This window comes from Chiloscyllium plagiosum, chromosome 13 (assembly GCF_004010195.1).
Source record: "Chiloscyllium plagiosum isolate BGI_BamShark_2017 chromosome 13, ASM401019v2, whole genome shotgun sequence".
NCBI classification, from domain to species: Eukaryota; Metazoa; Chordata; class Chondrichthyes; order Orectolobiformes; family Hemiscylliidae; genus Chiloscyllium; species Chiloscyllium plagiosum.
This window is the reverse complement of record NC_057722.1, coordinates 73,736,252-73,756,782: the sequence shown is the minus strand read 5'-3', so window position 1 is coordinate 73,756,782 and position 20,531 is coordinate 73,736,252.

Below are 20,531 nucleotides of genomic sequence, written 5' to 3'. Positions count from 1 at the left end.
TCCAGGTTGAATACTTTCCATCTCCTACCACACTCTGTCTTCTCTAGCCAGCCAATTCTGTATCCAAACAGCCACATTTCCCAGTATCCCATGCCTCCTTACTTTCTGAATGAACCTACCATGGGGAACCTTATCAAATGCCTTGCTAAAATCCATGTACACCCCCATCCACTGCTCTACCTTCATCAATGTGTTTTGTCAGTTCCTCAAACAATTCAATAAGGCCTGTGAGGCAAGACCTGCCCCTCATAAAGCCATGCTGACTACCTCTAATCAAACTATGGTTTTCTAAGTAATCATAAATCCTGTTTCTTAGACTCTTCTCCAATAATTTGCCCACCATAGACATAAGACTGGCTGGTCTGTAATTCCCAGGACTATCCCTATTCCCTTTCTTGAACAAGGAAATAACATTTACCACTCTCCAGTCATCTGACCCTACTTCAGTGGACAGTGAGGACACAAAGATCATCACCAAAGGCACAGCAATCACTTTCCTCGCTTCCTGTAGTAACTTTGGTTATATTCCATCTGGCCCAGGGGACTTATCTGTCCTTACGATTTTCAAAATTCTCAGCATGTCCTCCTTCTTAACATCAACCTGTTCTAGCATAACAGTCTGTTTCACGCTGTCCTCACAAACGTCAAGGTCCCTTTCAGTAGTGACTGCTGAAGTAAAGTATTCAATAAGGACCTCCCCTACGTCCTTTGACTTAAGGCACAAGTTCCCTCCATTATCTTTGATTGGCCCCATGCTCAACCTGACTATACTTTTGTTCCTCACATAACTGTAGAATGCCTTGGGGTTTTCCGTAATCCTACCTGCTAAGACTATTTCATGCCCCCTTCTAGCTCTCCTAATTCCATTCTTCAGTTCCTTCCTGGCTACCTTGTATCTGTCTAGAATCCTGTCTGATTCTTTGCCTCCTCAAACTTAACTAAGCTCCCATCTTCCCTTGACTAGACATCCCTTGATACTCAAGGTTTCTTTACCCTAACATCCCTTCCTTGCCTCAATGGGACAAACCTGTCCATCAGTGTCAGCAAGTGCTCCCTAAACAACCTCCACATTTCTGTCGTGCATTTCCCTGAGAACATCTGTTTCCAATTTAGGCACCCCAGTTCCTGCCTAATTGCATTGCAATTCCCCCTCCCCCAATTAAATACTTTCCCATACCATCTGCTCCTATTCCTCTCCACGACTAGTAAATGACCATAGAGTTGTGATCACTATCACCGAAATGCTTTCCCACAGAGAGATCTGACACCTGGCCTGGTTCTTTGCCAAGCATGAAATCCAATATGGCCTCCCCTCCAGTTGGTCCATGTACATATTGAGTCAGGAATCCTTCCTGGACACACCTGACAAAGCTATAAGCTATGATTCTCTGAGTATGACTATATCAGGCTGTGCCTTCATATGCCTGTGAGATGGCTTTTGCAGCATTGACAGGGCTGTGCTTGCAGCTTTCATTTCAGGTTCCTTGGTCAATGACAGGTGATCCATCTGATTTCATTCCCTTTTCAGACTTTGTAATGATGGTTAGAACTGAGTGGCTTCCTTGCCCATTTCAGAGGGAAATTAAGAGTCAACCACATTGCCTGGGTCTGGAGTCACACATAGGGTAGACCAGATAAAGATATCCCTCTCTAAAGTGGCCAATAGGATTTTGAAAACCACAATGGTTTCACAATCATTGTTAGGCTTTTAATTCCAGTTTTTTTTAAACTTTTAATGGGAATTCTGCCATCATTTACATATGGAACTGAGTACTGGTAAATCAAAAAAAAAAGAAGCTGGAAATCAGAAACAAAAGCAGAAATTGTTGGAAGATCTCAACAAATCGGGCAGCATCTGTGGAGAGAAAGCAGAGTTAACATTGTGGGTCCAGTGACCCTTGACTGATGAAGGTTATATTTTGTCTCTGGTGTATTATGTGTGTCTCTGGAATACTTGTCAGTAATGATCCCTCCACACTATCACCTCCCCACCGATCATTGTTTTACAGAAATGACATTCGTTTGCCAAAGCTGGGCTTGTACTTGTGAACTGAAAATGTGTTGCTGGAAAAGCGCAGCAGGTCAGGCAGCATCCAAGGAATAGGAGAATTGACGTTTCGGACATGAGCCCTTCTTTAGGACTGCATCTGCAGTCCTAAAAAAAGACTGATCTCCAGCATCTGCAGTCCTAAAAAAAGACTGATCTCCAGCATCTGCAGTCCTCACTTTCCCCTTGTACTTGTGAAGCCTTTTAATTCCAAAGCAATGGCACTGGCTTTAGGTACGCACAGCATGGCCTATTCTTCATGTTGGCTTGTCACGTGTGTCTTTAGAATGTTTATACCTTGTAAAGTAAATGTGTTCCATCAGTCTCCTGTGATAAAGTTGTCATTTTCTTCTCAGGATTTGTCCATTCATCTTCCTGGTTTCTGCTTCGACTTCAGTCTGAACAGCCTTCTCCAAAATGCTTCGGATTTCTCCTTCAGACTTTGTAAATTTGGCAAAAGGTCATCACTAGTTCTAACAATTCCCAACATCTCTTGGGAATCTGGAAAGGAAAATTGGGCCACAGATAAGGTTGCGGTGATGGGAGATGGGAAATAAGAAGTATCCACCACCATTATCTATTGTTAGTAAATTGGAAAGGTTTTGGGATGAGGGGTAATGGGATGTGAGAAGGAGGGCTAGGTATAATGATCCATCTTCAATTAATCCTGTTGCTAGCCATAGCCTCATGTGATGAAAGGTGTGTGAGTTATAGATATTAATGTATTTTGTTTAGCGTTATAATTTCAACCTGGTGGCATCTGAATGTTATTCTATTTTTGGGAAGGGGTTTAAAAATTAATTTGGTCAGTCTTTTCAGAACAAGACTTTGTAATTAGTACAGCTTCGACAACAGGTCACTGCAAGGATCCTTGCAGCATTATTGGAAGTTTGCTTACAGTATGGGAGTTTATGATCCAAAAGCTAAAACATTAAACCAGTTAGCTGTAGCAGAATCTAGGATGAACAAGCTTTTTGTAAAAAAAAGTTAGAAAACTTTTGGCTTCAATTCGAAGATTATCTGACTGGAACAGAAGCAAGTATAGTCTGTCTTAGAAAAAAAATGAGATTGCTGAGAATAGTTGAGGGTATAAGTTACCTTATTAAAGGAATGTAGTTTGTGAAATCTTTGGGGGAGTTTGCTTAGAAATTTACATTAGATTAGATTTTAGATTACATTACAGTGTGGAAACAGGCCCTTCGGCCCAACAAGTCCACACCGACCCGTTGAAGCGCAACCCACCCATACCCCTACATTTACCCCTTACCTAACACTACGGGCAATTTAGCATGGCCAATTCACCTGACCTGCACATCTTTGGACTGTGGGAGGAAACCAGAGCACCCGGAGGAAACCCACGCAGACAAGGGGAGAACGTGCAAACTCCACACAGTCCTGAGGTGGGAATTGAACCCAGGTCTCTGGCACTGTGAGGCAGCAGTGCTAACCATTGTGCCACCGTGCCGCCCACATTGGCTATTTAAAACTGAGAAAGTCTACTTTCTTCAGGTGTGTGAGCTTTCAAGGAAAAGGCTTTCTGGTCTACAGGACAGAAGTTTAGATGAAGCATTAAGTCAAACCCACAAATATTTAGGGAAGAAAAATGTCTCTGATTTTTGATTACGTGTAAAGTGATGACTTTGGGGAAGAGACGCAACTTTTTTACGATGCGTGTTTTGAAATATTTCAAACTTTGTTTTATTTAGACAGCTTGGTTTGTTTTTCTTTGAGAAAATATTTTGTGTAATTAACTCATTCAAAACAAGTCTGCAGCCTTTTGTGTGCTTATGGTTCAGTGAAATAATTAAATTAATTGGAAAAATACAAAATATCATCAATCAGACCAGATTTCACACTCGAATTTCAGTTGATCAATAATAACATCAGCTGTGATTGTAACACTGAGTAGTGGCCTTTCCCGAAATGACATGGAGGTTTACATTCTCAGGTATGTCTCTCTCAAATACCTGGGTCCTTTTGTTTCTAGTTTTGGGCTACTTTCTCCCACAAGAAAGAAGGAAGTCTGTCATTGTTATGGAATCTCAGGACATTGTGCATTCCTGTTCTATGAGTGAAAATCCACAAAGTACTCCAATTTATATTAAAGCGTTAGAAGGGAAAATCCCACGCACACCCAGGATTCGTATACTGCACTGGCACTGCAAAATAAATGCCATTTATAATAGTCACTTAATTTTCAATTGTTTGAAAAGCAATGTGGCTGTGTGTTTGAGTAGGAGAAAGTGAGGACTGCAGATGCTGGAGAAGTCAGAGTTCTTAAAGGGTGATGCTGGAAAAGCACAGCAGGTCAGGCAGCATCCGAGCCGCAGGAGAGTTGACGCTTTGGGCACAAGCCCTTCGCAGATTTGCCAGGGAAAATGTTCAGGTGTGAGTCTGAATTGGATATTCGATTGAAAGAGTTGGCACAGGCACAAGTGACTGAATGGCTTCCTGCTGTAGGATTCTATTATCCCAGTGTCATCAAGAACTTCAAATTTCAAAGCAAAATGTTGAATCAAGTCAGGTTTTAATCATTAGTTTTTGCTCAGTGATTTTATACTTATGCAGGGTCCCCAAAATTGCACAGCCATCTAGTTACAAACAGTCTTGCAAGCCAAGAGAGCAGGCTGTTTGCAATCTGCTCCTCATACTCTGCCAATGTCACTCAGGAGTTGATCAAAATAAGTGACGTGCCATCTGCCCTTGTTGGAGCAGAGCTCTTGCTACCTTTGTCCCAGTCTCGACCTACAGCCAAAATCCTTGAGCACTCAACTGAGATCTGAAAACCATGTGGGCACTAAATTACTGTGTCACAGATCACACATGCGAACATGTTGCACATCCCATCTGCATTGAATGTATGCTGGTTATGTGAGTTGAGTTTCTCATTATGCCAGGCATTGACTTTGTTTGGCAGACCGTGGTGCCCATGTTGCCCTTACCTTTCTGTTTGCTTCTCACACACACTCAAGTGTTCTCGAATTGCTCATGCATCATTCAAAGGGTTGGCATGACAAATGATTCTGGACTGCTTACAACAAAATATTTATTTACTCTTGGCCATTTTTCACATGTCATTGATTTAGGGCAGCATGGTGACACAGTGGTTAGCACTGCTGCCTCACAGCGCCAGTGACCTGGGTTCAATCCCCACTTCAGGCAACTGTCTTTGTGGAGTTTGCACATTCTCCCCATGTCTGCGTGGGTTTCCTCCCACAGTCCAAAAATGTGCAGGTTAGGTGAATTGGTCATGCTAAATCGCCCGTAGTGTTAGGTGAAGGGGTAAATGTAGGGGAATGGGTCTGGGTGGGTTGCTCTTCGGACGGTTGGTGTGGACTTGTTGGGCCGAAGGGCCTGTTTCCACACTCTAAGTAATCTAATCTAAAAATGAGATTAGAATCCAGATAGCAACATCACCCCAAATAGAGTGAGAACAAATATTGCGAATAATGGAAGATTACATCTACTTTGCAGTGGTAGTGTCCTTACCTTTGAGCCAGAAGGCCTATGTTCAAGTCCCACCTCCTCCAGAGGTGTGTAGTAACATCGCTGTATAGGTTGGTTGGAAAATATTTGCATCTATGTCACAGGGACGATTGTGGCCAGCAGTATCTCAGAACCAGGAGGCCTGGATTCAGGTCCATGCCTGCTCCAGAACTGTGTCACCCTGGTCTGTTGATTAAAAATATCAAAAAATGGAGATCGACAGCCACAATCTACCCTCACCACCCTCTGCTAATGGGCGGTACCCACACCATTGCACGGTATCCCCAGCACCTACAGAAAGGCATGAATAAAGAAAAAGCAACATCTATGTTGCCTATTAATGAGAAAGCTGATGGGCTGAGAATCTGATTCCTGGCAAGATACCTGATAATTGACAAACTTTTCTCATTAACAGCAATTAACCGCCAACTAACACATGCATCTATTTAAAGTTAGATGCTATGACTCAAAGGAATCAATCAAATCCAATATTGCTGCCACATCAACACAAGACTGATGCGTTCTATGTCACAGTCTGTCATCCAAATTAGCAAAAACAACGTTAGAGGTGGCATAGATATAAAACCTTTCATATGCCACACAGCTATAATATTCCCGGGGAAGGGTGAGGGGTGGGGGTGTGATTAGCTCAGTTAGATAGACAATTAATTTGTGATAGTGTGCATTCACTTCCTGCACTGGCTGAAGTTACCATGAATGAGTCCTTAACTTCTCCCCTCACCTGAGGCCTGATGACCCTCAGATTAATTCACCACAACCATTCAACTTTCTATCAGAAGAGTGGTCTGGCAGGACCTATGACAACTGTATCCTTTTTAGTACTCTACTCCAGAGTCTTCAGAAAACCAATTTTATTATAGATTCAAAACAACTTTAAACGATTTATTGAATTTGAACAAAAAGTCACTTCCTGCTCTTGGCTGTACATCTAGGAGAGAAACAATTATCATTTTCATGCTCAACAAATCAGATTTTAGCTGTTTTCAGGATCAAAAATTAGACTTAAGATAGGAACAGATCATAGCATGCGCAGCTATACCCCCTTAACAGAATAGGGAAATTTCCTTTAAGTTGTTGAACCACTCTGTATTGGTTAACTGTTGTTTTGCAGTCCCAGATTGCTTCTTCCTGTTGTGGAAATATTTGCACTAATAGTGTTAAAATGGTACATGAACATTTATGAAAACAATTTCCAAGTTCATTGTTACTGTCAGAATACAGTCTATTGTTACCAGATGATTCAGCTGGGGCGTCCATATATATGAAGCCTAGCAGTCTCTCACCTGGACAACTAACCCAACCATTTGATTTGATCATCACTGATCAAACTGAGGCCTCAACTCCGCTTTCCAATTTTCTCCATCCCTCTCCCCCTCCCTGATAAACATTAACCCCTCCATGTCTGTCAAAACTATTCTTAACTCACCCTTGAATGTAGGAATATAGGTAATGGCAGCCTTTCTACTGGAACCAGTCTAGGTTTAACACAACTGAATGGCTTCCTTTATCTAATATTGACTATAGTTAGTGTTGGGCTAGATTTCAGCAAAACTCCTTTATCTACAACTAAAATGCATGACATACTGTATATCTCTCTCTAGTACAGACTTCTCTTTCACTATTCACAGATTCTAGTATACAACTGCTGAATATCACTGTTACATCCTCATATTGTCTTTGATTATTTCACTTGCTATTAGAAGTGTCTGAGGAGTTGACATTGGATGTTGAAATGCTGAAAGAGAAGGGTGGGGAATTTGTGTTTAGTGGTTGCATCCATTCAGTAAGGAGGCTGGTGTGGTGAAAGGTGAAACCAAGAGGAATATTATTGCCGTGGAAGGGAGGTAACTGCAGAACTCTGCGAAAGAGATCAGAAATGTTGGAGGAGCCAATCAACTATGTTGGGTGGGAATCCTCAGTTGAGGATAAAGGAAGATCTGGCTGAAGCACCATGATGGAACCTTGCATCATCAGAATAGATATGATAGAGACGGAGAAACTGGGGAGAATGGAATAGTGTCCGTACAAGAAGCAGTGTGTGTGGAAATGTAGTCAAGGTAACAGTAGGAGTCCCTACATTTGTTGTGGATATTTGTAGTTCTGAACTCAATTTCTCACATTGTCAGATGGACTTTCACAACATTCTGGCAATAGTACTGAGGATCTATGCTTCAGAATTTGCCACTCCCCAGAGCCAAGTTGTTTCAGTACAGCTATGACACTGGCATCTACCTGACAATGTGAAGAATTAGAGCTGAAAATGTGTTGCTGGAAAAGTGCAGCAGGTCAGGCAGCATCCAGGGAACAGGAGAATCGACGTTTCGGGCATAAGCCCTTCTTCAGGAATGCCATTCCTGAAGAAGGGCTAATGCCCGAAACGTCGATTCTCCTGTTCCCTGGATGCTGCCTGACCTGCTGCGCTTTTCCAGCAACACATTTTCAGCTCTGATCTCCAGCATCTGCAGACCTCACTTTCTCCCCAATGTGAAGAATTACCCAGGTATATCCTGTACACAACAAGAAGGACAGATTCAACCCAGTCCTATCAGGCTATCCATTCATCAGCTAACCCTTGGAGGGTGTCATTGACAGTGCTATCAACCAGCACTTGTAAAAGAAACAAGCTGATTGCTAATACACCACTTGGGTTCTGCTCCAGACCACATTATATCCTTTTTATCGTTCATTCACAGTTTGTGGGCATCACTGGACAAGCTAGCATTTATTGCCCATCCCTGATTCAAGTGAGAGTCAACCACATTGCTGTGGGTCTGGAGTCTGGCAGTGACACCCGCCTCTCATGTCTGTGAAAAAAGAGCTGTCCCCTATACTGTATATGGTCAGCTAAGTCTGGAGAACAAATCTCATGACTTGTAAACATTTGTAAGTATAATCACACTGTAAGACTTCACATACACAACTCTACAGAACAAGATTTCCATCACAGCTGCCTTGACCCCCAAGACCTAGAATTCCCTCAAACTTGAAACCTTTCCATCTCTTTAGATCTCTTTCTTCTTTCAAGATACCTCACTAAATCAGAAACAAAAACTGGAGAAATTCAGCAGGCCGGCAGCATAGGTAGAGAGAAAGCAGAGTTGTAACTGTATATATGGGATTAGGGAGTGGTGGGAACGTAAGTGGGGAGGAGTAAACAATTGCTGAAGGTGGAGCCAGAGAGGGATAGAACAATCATTCAGCTGACAGAGGAATGTGTAAAGGGCAGCCTAGGGGATAAAGTAGCTGCTAATGGGGACCATTACTGGCTGGCATTGGGTTGTTTGTGGTAGCGGCCCATGTGATGACAAGAAAGCAGGAAATTGACGTCGATTTTCCTGTTCCTTGGATGCTGCCTGACCTGCTGTACTTTTCTAGCACCACTTTGATCTAAACTCTAGCTTCCAGCATCTGCAGTCCTCACTTTTGACATGTGATGACAACACCTGGTGTGTGGACATTGGTATAAGGACATGCTTAGGCCCTAAAATGATTAAACTTGATATTGAGTCCAGAAGGCCGCAGGGTCCCCAATGGAAAATAAGCTGCTGCTCATCCAGCTTGCGCTGAGCTGCGGTGGAGCGCTGCAACAAGCCTGAGGCAGAAATGTTGGCCAGGGAACAGGGTGGTGTGTTGAAGTGGTGGGCAACTGGAAGCTCAGGGTCTTTTTTGCAGACAGAACATAGCAGTCATCCAGTCTGAATTTCATCTTCCCAGTTTAGAGGAACCCATACTGTGAGCAGTGAATGTAGTAGACTAGATCGAGTGAAGTGTAAGTACATCACTGCTTCACCGGGAAGGTGTGCCTGGACAGTGAGGAAGGAGGAAGTAAACAGGCAGGTGTTACATCTTCTGCAATTGTAAAGGAAGGTATGTAAGGGTGTGAGGAAGGGTTGGAAGTGGAGGAGGAGGGGAGCTGGGTGATCCAGAGGTAACAATCCCTGTGGAAATCTAACAAGAGAGGGGAAGAGTATTTGTTCCTGCTGGTGATATCCACTGGACATGTTGGAAATGGTAGCTAATGATCCTATGAACGTGAATGCTGGTGTTGTGGTCAGTGAGGATGAGATGATCCTCTTGCTGTTGTGGAAGGGAAGTGAAGGGATGAGGGCCAAAGTGCAGGAGGGCTGAAGGTCACGGCTGAGGGTCCCATCAATCATAGGCAATCCTCAGTTGAGGACGAAGGTGGACATTTCAAAGGTGTCCCTGTAGATGTTGGCATCATCAGAACAGATGTGTTGAAGGTGGAGAAACTGAGAAAATGGAATAGAGTATTTACAGGAAGCAAAGTGTGAGACAGTATAGTCAAGGTAACTGTGGGAGTCATTGGTTATGTCGTAGATTTTGGTGGCCAACCTATGCCAAAAAGTGAAAACAGAGACATCAAGGAAGGGAAGGGAGGACTCAAAGATAGATCAAGTGAAGGAGAGAGAGGGCAGGAAGGAAGTTGAAAGTGAAATGCATAATTTTTTTCCAATTCCATGTGAGAAATCTAGCTTTTTGTCCCAGCTTTTAGACATCAGTCTGTTCATTGTCAAAGTTTGTCTGATAATGCTCCTGTCAAACAACTTGGGAAAGTTTACTGTCTAAGTGGAAGTTATTGCTTCTCAGCCTTAGAGAATTTATGATGCAGCATGCCATGCTGATTGCCTTTTTGTTCCCACGTGCCATGTTTCAACATTGAAGAGTGAGAAAATAGTTAATAATTTAATCCTTCATTTTCTCCCTTTGCCAAGTGACTTTGGTGTGCAGCAAGGTTTCTAAGGATAATTTCCCCTTAGATGTAAACAATGCACAATGTCTTAAGTCATTTAACATCCAACAGTTTATGTGATTTAGTCATAGAATCATGGACTTGTGTTGTAGTAACTTCTACCTGTCTGACCTATCCCAGGACAGTTGACTACATTAGTTCATTTTTAGGAAATATGCCTAATGTAAGGAGTTGGAAAGAGAGGGGACCTGGTAGAGTATCAGTAATGTCACTAGCCTCATGATCCAGAGATACCAAGCTGAGATGCTGAGGATTTGCATTCAAGTCATGGACAGCTGGTGAAATTGGAATTCGGCTAAAATCTGGCGAAACTGCAAAGTTGATGTAGGAGTGATTTTATAACAATTGACAGTAAAATAAACTCTTTATGGAAGGAAATTTGCCATTCTTATCTGGTCTGGCCTATCTGCGTCTCCAGACCCACTGCATTGTTGTTGACTCTTAACCACCCTGTGAGCAGTAAATGAGCCCTATCAGCAATGTTCACATGGTGTGAACAAATTTTTTAAAAAAGAATTAGAGACCAAACTTCTAATTGAGCAACTCAACTTTGTTATCCATGTCTGATTGCCCTTGAGAAGATGGTGATCAAGGTTAGAGTGGTGCTGGAAAAGCACAGCAGGCCAGGTAGCATCCGAGGAGCAGGAAAATCGATGTTTCGGGCAGGAACCCTTCATCAGGAAGTTGAAGGTCTCCTGCCCGAAACATTGATTTTCCTGCTTCTCAGATGCTGTTTGACCTGCTGTGCTTTTTCAGGACCACTCTAACCTTGACTCTGATCTCCAGCATCTGCAGTCCTCACTTTCTATGGTGTTGAGTCATATTTTCAGCTGGAGTCCATGTTTAGTATAGGCACATCTATGGTGCTGTTAGGAAGGGAGATCCAGTAAAGGAATGGTAATATGTTTCCATGGCAGCATAGATTGGACTTGGAGGACAATCTTGAGGTGGTGGTGTTCCTATGCAATGAGATGGTTATGAGTTTGAAGGGTACTGTTCATGGATCCTTGAAGAGTCGCTGCTGTGATTGTGCTTTATTGGTCAGGGAATCGATATATGAAATGATGGATAGGCTACCAATCAAGTGAACTGCTTTATCCTGGATAGTGTCAAGCTTCTTGAGCATGATTGGGCCAGCCAAGTGGAGATCATCCCATCCTGTGTAGATAGTGGGCAGCAATGGTGAGAAGGAAGGTGAGCTACATTTCTGGAAATTCTCTGTTCTTGTAGCCATAGTATTTATATGGCTGGTCAGCTCTGTAACGGTCAATGATAAACCCAAAAGTTGCAAAGAGTAGGAGATTCAGATGCCATTGAACATCAAGGGTAGATGGTTGGATTCTCTTTTGTTGAAGATGATAATTGCCTAGCACTTGTGTGGCAGATCATCACTTGGCACTTATCAGCCTGAACGTGAACATTACCTGTAACCTGCTGCATATGAACATGGACTGTTTTAGTATCTGAGGAGTCATGACTGGTGCTGACTATCATGCAATCACCATGAACATCCTCACTGCTGACTTTATGATGGAGGGAAGGCCTTTGGTGATGCAGCTGAAGATGTTTTGTATTCATTGATGGGACATGGGCATTGCTGGCTGGGCCAGTATTTATTACCCATCTCTAGTTGCCCCTGAGAAGGTCATGGTGAGCTGATGGTTGGACACCACCCTAATGACCTCCTGAAGGAGTATGCTGTAGCTTTAGCCTTGTCTTTGCCACAAAGTGATAGGCTACCCCACCATCCCCCCACCCCCCAAACCCCTCCATTGTTGAGGCAAGGGATCCTCCTCTTAATTGTTTAATTGCCTATGATGATTCACAGCTGGATGTGGCAGGTCTGCAGAACTTTGTTTTGAGTCGTTGGTTGTGGGATCACTCTGTTTTGTCTATTGCATGCTTTTCTGATGCTTTGCATATACATGGTTCTGTGTTACAGCTTCACTAAATTGGCAGCACAGTTTGAGGTGTGCCTGATGATGTTCTGATCATGCCTTTCTTAAGTCGTCATTAGATTTAGATCAGATGGGATGTAGATTAGATTCCCAACAGTGTGGAAACAAGCCCTTTGGCCCAACAAGTCCACACCGACCCTCCAAAGAGTAACCCACCCAGACTCATTTCCCTACCCTATATTTACCCCTGACTAATACACCTAACACTATGGGCAATTTAGCATGGCCAATTCACCTGACCTGCACATCTTTGGACTGTGAGGGGAAACCGGAGCATCCGGAGGAAACTCACACTGATTCAAGAAGAATGTGCAAGCTCCACACAGACATTCACCCAAGGTGGGAATCGAACCCAGGTCCCTGGTGCTGTGAGCCACCATGCTACCCCGAAGGTTGATTTCCTGGCAAGATGGTAACAGTAGAGAGGGGCATAACCTAACACATGGAAGGGGCCAGTTAACTCTGTTGTTGTGAGGATGGTGCACAGTAATGCCAATAGCATGGATTTAATCCCTGTCCCTGCTCTTCATACAAGTTTGCATATTGTGGTTGAATACAATTCTGCTCCTGATAGTATCAAAGTTTGAACGTACAGGATGTGTTCTAAGTCTATGCCATTTAGCATGTAGGTGCTATCACAGAATACAATGGAGGATATCGTCAGTGTGAATTTGGGACTTGGCCAACAAAAGGACTATGTGGTCGTCACTGCCACCTATGTACCTGTCACAAGTAGATTTGTAAGGATAAATATCACCTCTCTGTTCCCTCATCTCCTCCCACAGGTTCAGTTTAGCAGATGTGACCTTCAGAATTCAGCCAGTTTGGTAAATAGTTGTACTGCAGTGTCCCCCTTGATGATATCACCATCATTGTTTTTTTCCAGTTGATGTTCAACATGGAGGAGCACTAGTTCATCAGCTGAGGGGTGGTAGGTTGTCATCAGGAGAAGGGTCCCCTAGCCAGGATGCTTTGTGATTTCAGAGAGTTCAGTGTCATTATTGACAACTGCCATGACAACTCCCTTCCGAATGTATACCATTGTGCTACCTGTTCCAGGGATGACCATGCCTGAAATGTTGTAATGTATGACTTTACAACAGTGACCATGTCAAGCTGTTGCTGTTTAGTTTGTGTGATAGCTCTCCCAATCGTCCTTTCAGGAGGGTTGTTGCTTGGATCTGTTGTTACGTTTCTTGTCTCTCACTTAATGTCAGGCAATCCACACAGTTTTAATCCATTTTGACTTTTCTGAACAAATGAATAGTTTGCTCTGCAGTTTCTGGAGGATAATTAAGAATCAAACACATTGCTGTAGGTCTGCAGTCATATGAAGGCCAGACCGTCATGTAAGGTAAGGAAAGCAGATTTTCTTTTGCTTAAGTGACCATTAGAGAACCAGATGAGGTTTCAAAACAATCGATAATATTTTCATAGCACCATCACAGACGCTGTTTCTCTACTCTCGGTGTTCATTAACCAATTGAACTTATTAATCGATTTAATGTAAGTTCCACCAAATACCTTCAACTTCTGGATTACAAAATCAGTGACATTACCACAACACCATGATTTGTAATTGATGTTGCCAGGGTTGAAGGCTTTGAGCTATAGAGAGAGGTTGAATAGTCTAGGGCTGTTTTCCCTCGAGCTGAGGGGTGACCTTATTGAGGTTTATAAAATCATGAAGGACATGGATAGGGTAAATAGACAACGTCTTTTCCCTGGGGTGGGAGAGTCCAGGACTAGAGGGCATAGTTTTAGGGTGAGAGGGGAAAGATATATAAGAGATCTAAGGGCACCCTTTTCACGCTGAAGGTGATACGTGTATGGAATGAGCTGCCAGAGGAAGTGGTGGAGGCTAGTACAATTGCAACATTTAAGAGGCATTTGGATGGGTATATGAAGAGGAAGGGTTTGGAGAGATATGGGCCAGGTGCTGGCAGATGGGACTAGATTGGGTTAGGATATCTGGTCAGCATGGACAAGTTGGGCTGAATGGTCTGTTTCCATGCTGTACATCTCTATGACTATGACTCTTATGTTGGTGATAAAATGGAACTACGGTGGAAAAACATTTGTAGCAAATGGTAATAGTGACAATTAAAAAAAAGTAAAAGTCATTCCCCAGAGCTATCTTTTTTTAAAAACATCAGTCATGGGATGAGGGCATTTCTCATCAGTCTAGCATTTGTTGCCCATTGCTAACTGATATTGAGATGGTGGTGGTGATCTTGAACTGCGACTGTTTAAATAGTTCTGGTATCCCCACAGTGCTATTAGGGAGGAAGATACGGGATTTGAATCCAACAACAATAAATGAATGGCAGTATAGTTGCAAGACAGGATCGTGTGCCATTTGTTGGGGAATGTGCAGTTGGTAGTCCACGTGTATCTTGTGCCCTTATCCAACTGGTTGTAGACGTCATGGGTCATTTGATTTGGTGAGTTACTGCAGTACACACTGTCGACAGCATACACTGCTAGCACAGCCCATGACTATTGGAGTGAGTTGATGCTCAAGTTATTAGATGGAGTGCCAATTAAAAAGGATGGTTTTTGTTGGATGCTCTCAAGTCTCTTGAGTATTACTGGAGCTGTGCTCATCCAGGAAAGTGGAGAGTATTCTGACAAACTCCTGACTTGTGCCATGTAGATGGTGGACTGTTTTGAGGAGTCAGGAGATGAGTTACTCATTGGACAGTTCCAGCCCTAGTCCTGCTCTTGATCTGACCCATCAGTTGTGAGATTGCTTAGTGCTGTCAATTGTTCTGCTGATTGACATGCAAGTAATCCTGTTTTGTAGCTTCACCAGGTTAATACTTCACTTTTAGCTGTACTTAATGCTGCTTCTGGCATGCCCTCATTCACTCTTCACTGAATTAGGGTTGGTCTCCTAGCTTGGTGTTTATCGGCAGAATAGGGATATGCTGGGCCAGGAGGTAACAGATTGTGGTTGAATACATTTCTGCGACTGCTAATGGCCCACAGCCTATAGATTCGATAGCAGAGACTTTTCCCCAAGGCAGGATTGACTGCTATGAGGGGGGTCATAGTTTTAAGGTGTTAGGAGGAAGATATAAAACATAGAACATACAACAATACAGCGCAGAACAGGCCCTTCGGCCCTCGATGTTGCACCGACCTGTGAACTATTCTCAGCTCGACCCCTACACCATCCCATCATCATCCATGTGCTTATCCAAGGATTGTTTAAATCTCTCTAATGAGGCTGAGTTAATTACATTGGCAGGCAGGGCATTCCATGTCCTTACCACTCTCTGAGTAAAGATCCTGCTTCTGACATCTGTCTTAAATCTATCACCCATCAATTTGTAGTTTTGCCCCCTCGTACAAGCTGACATCATCATCCTAGGAAAAAGACTTTCACTGTCTACCCTATCTAATCCTCTGATCATCTTGTATGTCTCTATCAAATCCCCTCTTAGCCTTCTTCTTTCCAATGAGAACAGACCCAAGTCTGTCAGTCGTTCCTCATAAGACCTTCCCTCCAGACCAGGCAACTTCCTGGTAAATCTCCTCTGCACCTTTTCCAATGCTTCCATATCCTTCCTGAAATATGGTGATCAGAACTGTGCACAATATTCCAAGTGTGGCTGCACTAGCGTTTTGTATAGTTGCAGCATGATATTGTGGTTCCGGAACTCAATCCCTCTACGAATGAAACCTAACACACCGTATGCCTTCTTAACAGCATATCCACCTGGGTGGCAACTTTCAGGGATCTATGTACATGGACTCCCAAATCCCTCTGCACATCCTCACTACCAAGAATCTTTCCATTGACCCAGTACTCTGTCTTCCTGTTATTTTTCCCAAAGTGAATCACTTCACATTTATCTGTATTGAACTCCATTTGCCACCTCGCAGCCCAATTCTGCAGTTTATCCAAGTCCCCCTGCAACCAGTAACATTCATCCAAACTGTCCACTACTGCATCGACTTTAGTGTTATCTGCAAATTTACTAATCCATCCACCTATGCTTGCATCTAAATCATTTATAAAAATGACAAACAGCAGTGGTCCCAAAACAGATCCTTGTGGCACACCACTAGTAACCAGACTCCAGGCTGAATATTTTCCATCAACCACCATTTGCTGCTTTCTTCCAGAAAGCCAGTTTAAAACCAAACTGCTAAATCCCCCTCAATCCCATGCCTCTGCATTTTTTTCCAATAGCCTACCATGCGAAACATGATCAAAGGTTTTACTGAAGTCCATGTACACCATGTCAACTGCCCTACCCTCATCTACATGCTTGGTCACCTTCTCAAAAAACTCAATGAGGTTTGTGAGACATGACCCGCCCTTGACGAAACCATGCTGACTATCTGAAATCAAATTGTTGCTTGCTAGATGATTATAAATACTATCTCTTATAATCCTTTCCAAAACATTCCCTACAACAGAAGTAAAGCTCACTGGTCTGTAATTACTTGAGTCATCTCTACTGCCCTTCTTGAACAAGGGCACAACATTTACAATCCTCAAGTCCTCTGGTACCAGACCTGTAGACAATGACAACTCAAATATCAAAACCAAAGGCTCTGCTATCTCTACCCTAGCTTCCCAGAGAATCCTCAGATAAATCCCATCCAGCCCAGGGGCTTTACTTTCACTCCTTTTAGAATTGATAACACCTGCTCATAACTAACCTCGATCGTTTCTAGTCTAATACCTTGTACCTCATTCTTCTCCTCTACACTATTCTCCTTTTCCTGAGTGAAAACCGATGAGAAACATCCATTTAGCACCTCTCCAATCTCCACAGGGTCCACATTCAACTTCCCACTTCTGTCTTTGACTGGCCCTATTCCTACCCTAGTCATCCTTTTATTCCTCACATACCTATAGAAAGCTTTCGGATTCTCCTTTATTCTATTTGCTAAAGACTGCTCGTGTCCTCTCTTTGCTCTTCTTAACTCTCTCTTTAAATCCTTCCTAGCTGATCTGTAACTCTCCATCGCTTCATCTGAACCAACTTGTCTCATCAACACATAAGTCTCCTTCTTCTGCTTAACAAGAGATGCAATTTCTGTGGTAAACCATGGTTCCCTTACCTTATCACTTCCTCCCTGTCTGACAGGGAAATACCTATCAAGGACATGCAATATCTGTTCCTTAAACCAGCTCCACACTTCCATAGTCTGCATCCCCTGCATTTTGCTACCCCATTCTATGCATCCTAATTCTTGCCTGATCGCATTATAATTGCCCTTGCCCCATCGATAACTCTTGACCTGTGGCATGTACCTATCCCTTTCCATCGCTAAACTAAACGTAACTGAATTATGGTCACTCTCTCCAAAGTGCTTACCTACAACTAAACCAAACCTGGCCTGGTTCGTTACCAAGCATCAGATCCAGTGTGGCCTCCCCTCTTGTCCCTTCGACATACTATGTCAGGAAACCCTCCTGTACACATTGGACAAAACTGATCCATCCGACGTACTAGACTTATAGCATTTCCAGTCAATATTGGGGAAGGTAAAGTCCCCCACAATGACCACCCTGTTCCTATCACTTCTACCCAGAATCATTTTGCCAATCCTCTACCTCCACCTCCTTGGAACTCTTTGGAGGCCTATAAAAAACTCCAAGCAGTGTGACCTCTCCTCTCCTGTTTCTAATCTCAGTATACCCTACCTCAGTAGACGAGTCCTTGTCAAAAGTTCTTTCAGCCACCGTTATACTATCCTTGACTAACAAGACCACACCTCCCCATGCCTGTTCTTAATGAAAGATCTAAATCCTGGAACCTGTAACATCCATTCCTCACCCTGCTATATCCATGTCTCTGAAATGGCCACAATATCGGAGTCCCAGGTACCTATCCATGCTGCAAGCTCACCTATCTTATTTCGGATACTTCTGGCGTTGAAGTAGACACACTTCAAACCAGCTTACTGTCTGCCAGCACATTCCTGTGACCATGAAATCCTGTCCCTGTCTTCCCTACTCTCATCCTCCTGCGCACTGGAACTACACCTCTGGTTCTCATCCCCCTGCTGAGCTAGTTTAAACCCATCCAAATAGCACCAGCAAATTTCCCACCCAGGATATTAGTACCACTCTGGTTCAAGTGAAGACCATCGTGTTTGTACAGGTCCCACCTTCCCCGGAATGAGCCCCAATTATCCAAATACCTAAAACCCTCCCTCCTGCACTATCCTTGCAGCCGCGTGTTCAGCTGATATCTCTCCCTATTCCTTGCCTCGCTCTCGCATGGCACGGGTAACAAACCAGAGATAACAACTCTGTTCGTTCTAGCTCTCAGCTTCCACCCGAGATCCCTGAAATCCTGCCTTACATCCCTATCTGTCTTTCTACCTATGTCGTTGGTACCTTTGTGGGCCACGACTTGGGGCTGATCACCCTCTCCCTTCGGGATCCCAAAGACACGATCCGAGACATCACGGACCCTGGCACCTGGGAGGCAACACACCAACCGTGAGTCTCGATCGTTCCCAACAAACCTTCTATCTGAGCCTCTAACTTTTGAGTCCCCAACGACTAACACTCTCCTCCTTTCCCTCCTTCCCTTCTGTGTAACAGGGACAGGCTCTGTGCCAGAGACCTGGGCCCCACTGCCCCTGGTAAGTCGACTGCCCCCAACAGTATCCAAAACGGTACACATGTTTTTCAGGGGTACGACCACAGGGGATCTCTCCACTGACTGTTTTCTCCCCCTTCAAACAGTCATCCAGTTTTCTTCATGCCGAGGAGTAATTGCCTTCCTGTAACTCTTATCTATCACAGCCTCAGCCTCCTGAATGATCTGAAGTTCATCCAGCTCCCGCTGCAGTTCCCTAACACGGTCTTGGAGGAGCGAGAGTTGGGTGCATTTCCTATAGAAGAGACATCAGAGATAGGTTATTTATGCAGAGAGTTGTGAGCACATCGAGTTCGTTGCCAGCGGTGGCGGTGGAAGCAGAGTAATTAGGGACATTTAAGGGACTGCTGGATATGCACATGGACAACAGTGAATTGAGGGGAGCGTGGGTTAGGTTATTTTATTTTAGATTAGGATTAATCTCTTTAGTGCAGATGGGTCAGATGGAGCCGTTTTTTGTCAGGTGTGTTCAGGAGGGTTTCCTTACTCAGTATGTAGACAGACGAATGAGGGGAGAGGCCATTTTGGATTTGGTGCTCGGCAAAGAGACAGGACAGGTGTCAGATCTCGCGGTGGGAGAACACTTTGGTGACAGTGACCACAACTGCCTCACATTTGCCATAGCCTTGGAGAGGGAAAGGAGCAGTTACAGAGGGAAGATATTTAATTGGGGAAAAGGAAATTATGACGCTATCAGACAGGAGTTGGGAAATACGGACTGAGAGCAATTGTTCCACAGAAAGGGCACAGCAGACATGTGGAGACTATTTAAGGAGCAGTTGTTGCGAGTGATGCACTAATTTATCCCTCTGAGACAGGTTAGAAGGAGTAAGATTAAGGAACCTTGGATGACGAGAACAGAGGAGCTTCTCATCAAAAGGAAGTAAGGATCTAGCACAGCTTTAAAGGATTACAGGTTTGTTAGAAAGGAGCTCAGAAACGGACTGAGGAGAGCCAGGAGGGGGCACGAAGAAGGCTTGGCAGGAAGGATTAGAGAGAATCCAAAGGCATTTTACTCATACGTGAGGAATAAGAGAATGATCAGGAAGACGGCAGGGTCAATCAGGAATAGTGTAGGGAACTTGTGCGTGGAGTCTGATCAGATAGGGGAAGCCCTAAATGAGTTTTTTGATTCAGTTTTCACTAAGGAAAGGGACTTTGTAGTGAATGAGAACTTTGAGGAGCTGGGATACAGGTTTGAACAGATCAATATTGATGAAGTTGATGTGCTGGAAATTTTGGCAAACATTAAGATTGATAAGTCCCCAGGGCCAGACCAGATTTATCCTAGGCTGCTCCAGGAAGCGAGAAAGGAGGTTGCTAAGCCACTGGCAAGGATATTTGCCTCCTCACTCTCCATGGGAGTCATACCAGAGGATTGGAAGGAGGCGAATGTTATTCCTTTTTTCAAGAAAGGTAATAGAGAAATCCCTGGCAATTACAGACCAGTCAGTCTTACATCTGTGGCCAGCAAAGTTTTGGAAAGAATTCTGTGGAATGGGATTTATGACTATTTGGAAAAGCATAGCATGATTAAAGGCAGTCAGTATGGCTTTGTGAAGGGCAGGTCATGCCTCACAAATCTTATTGAGTTCTTTGAGGAGGTGACAAGA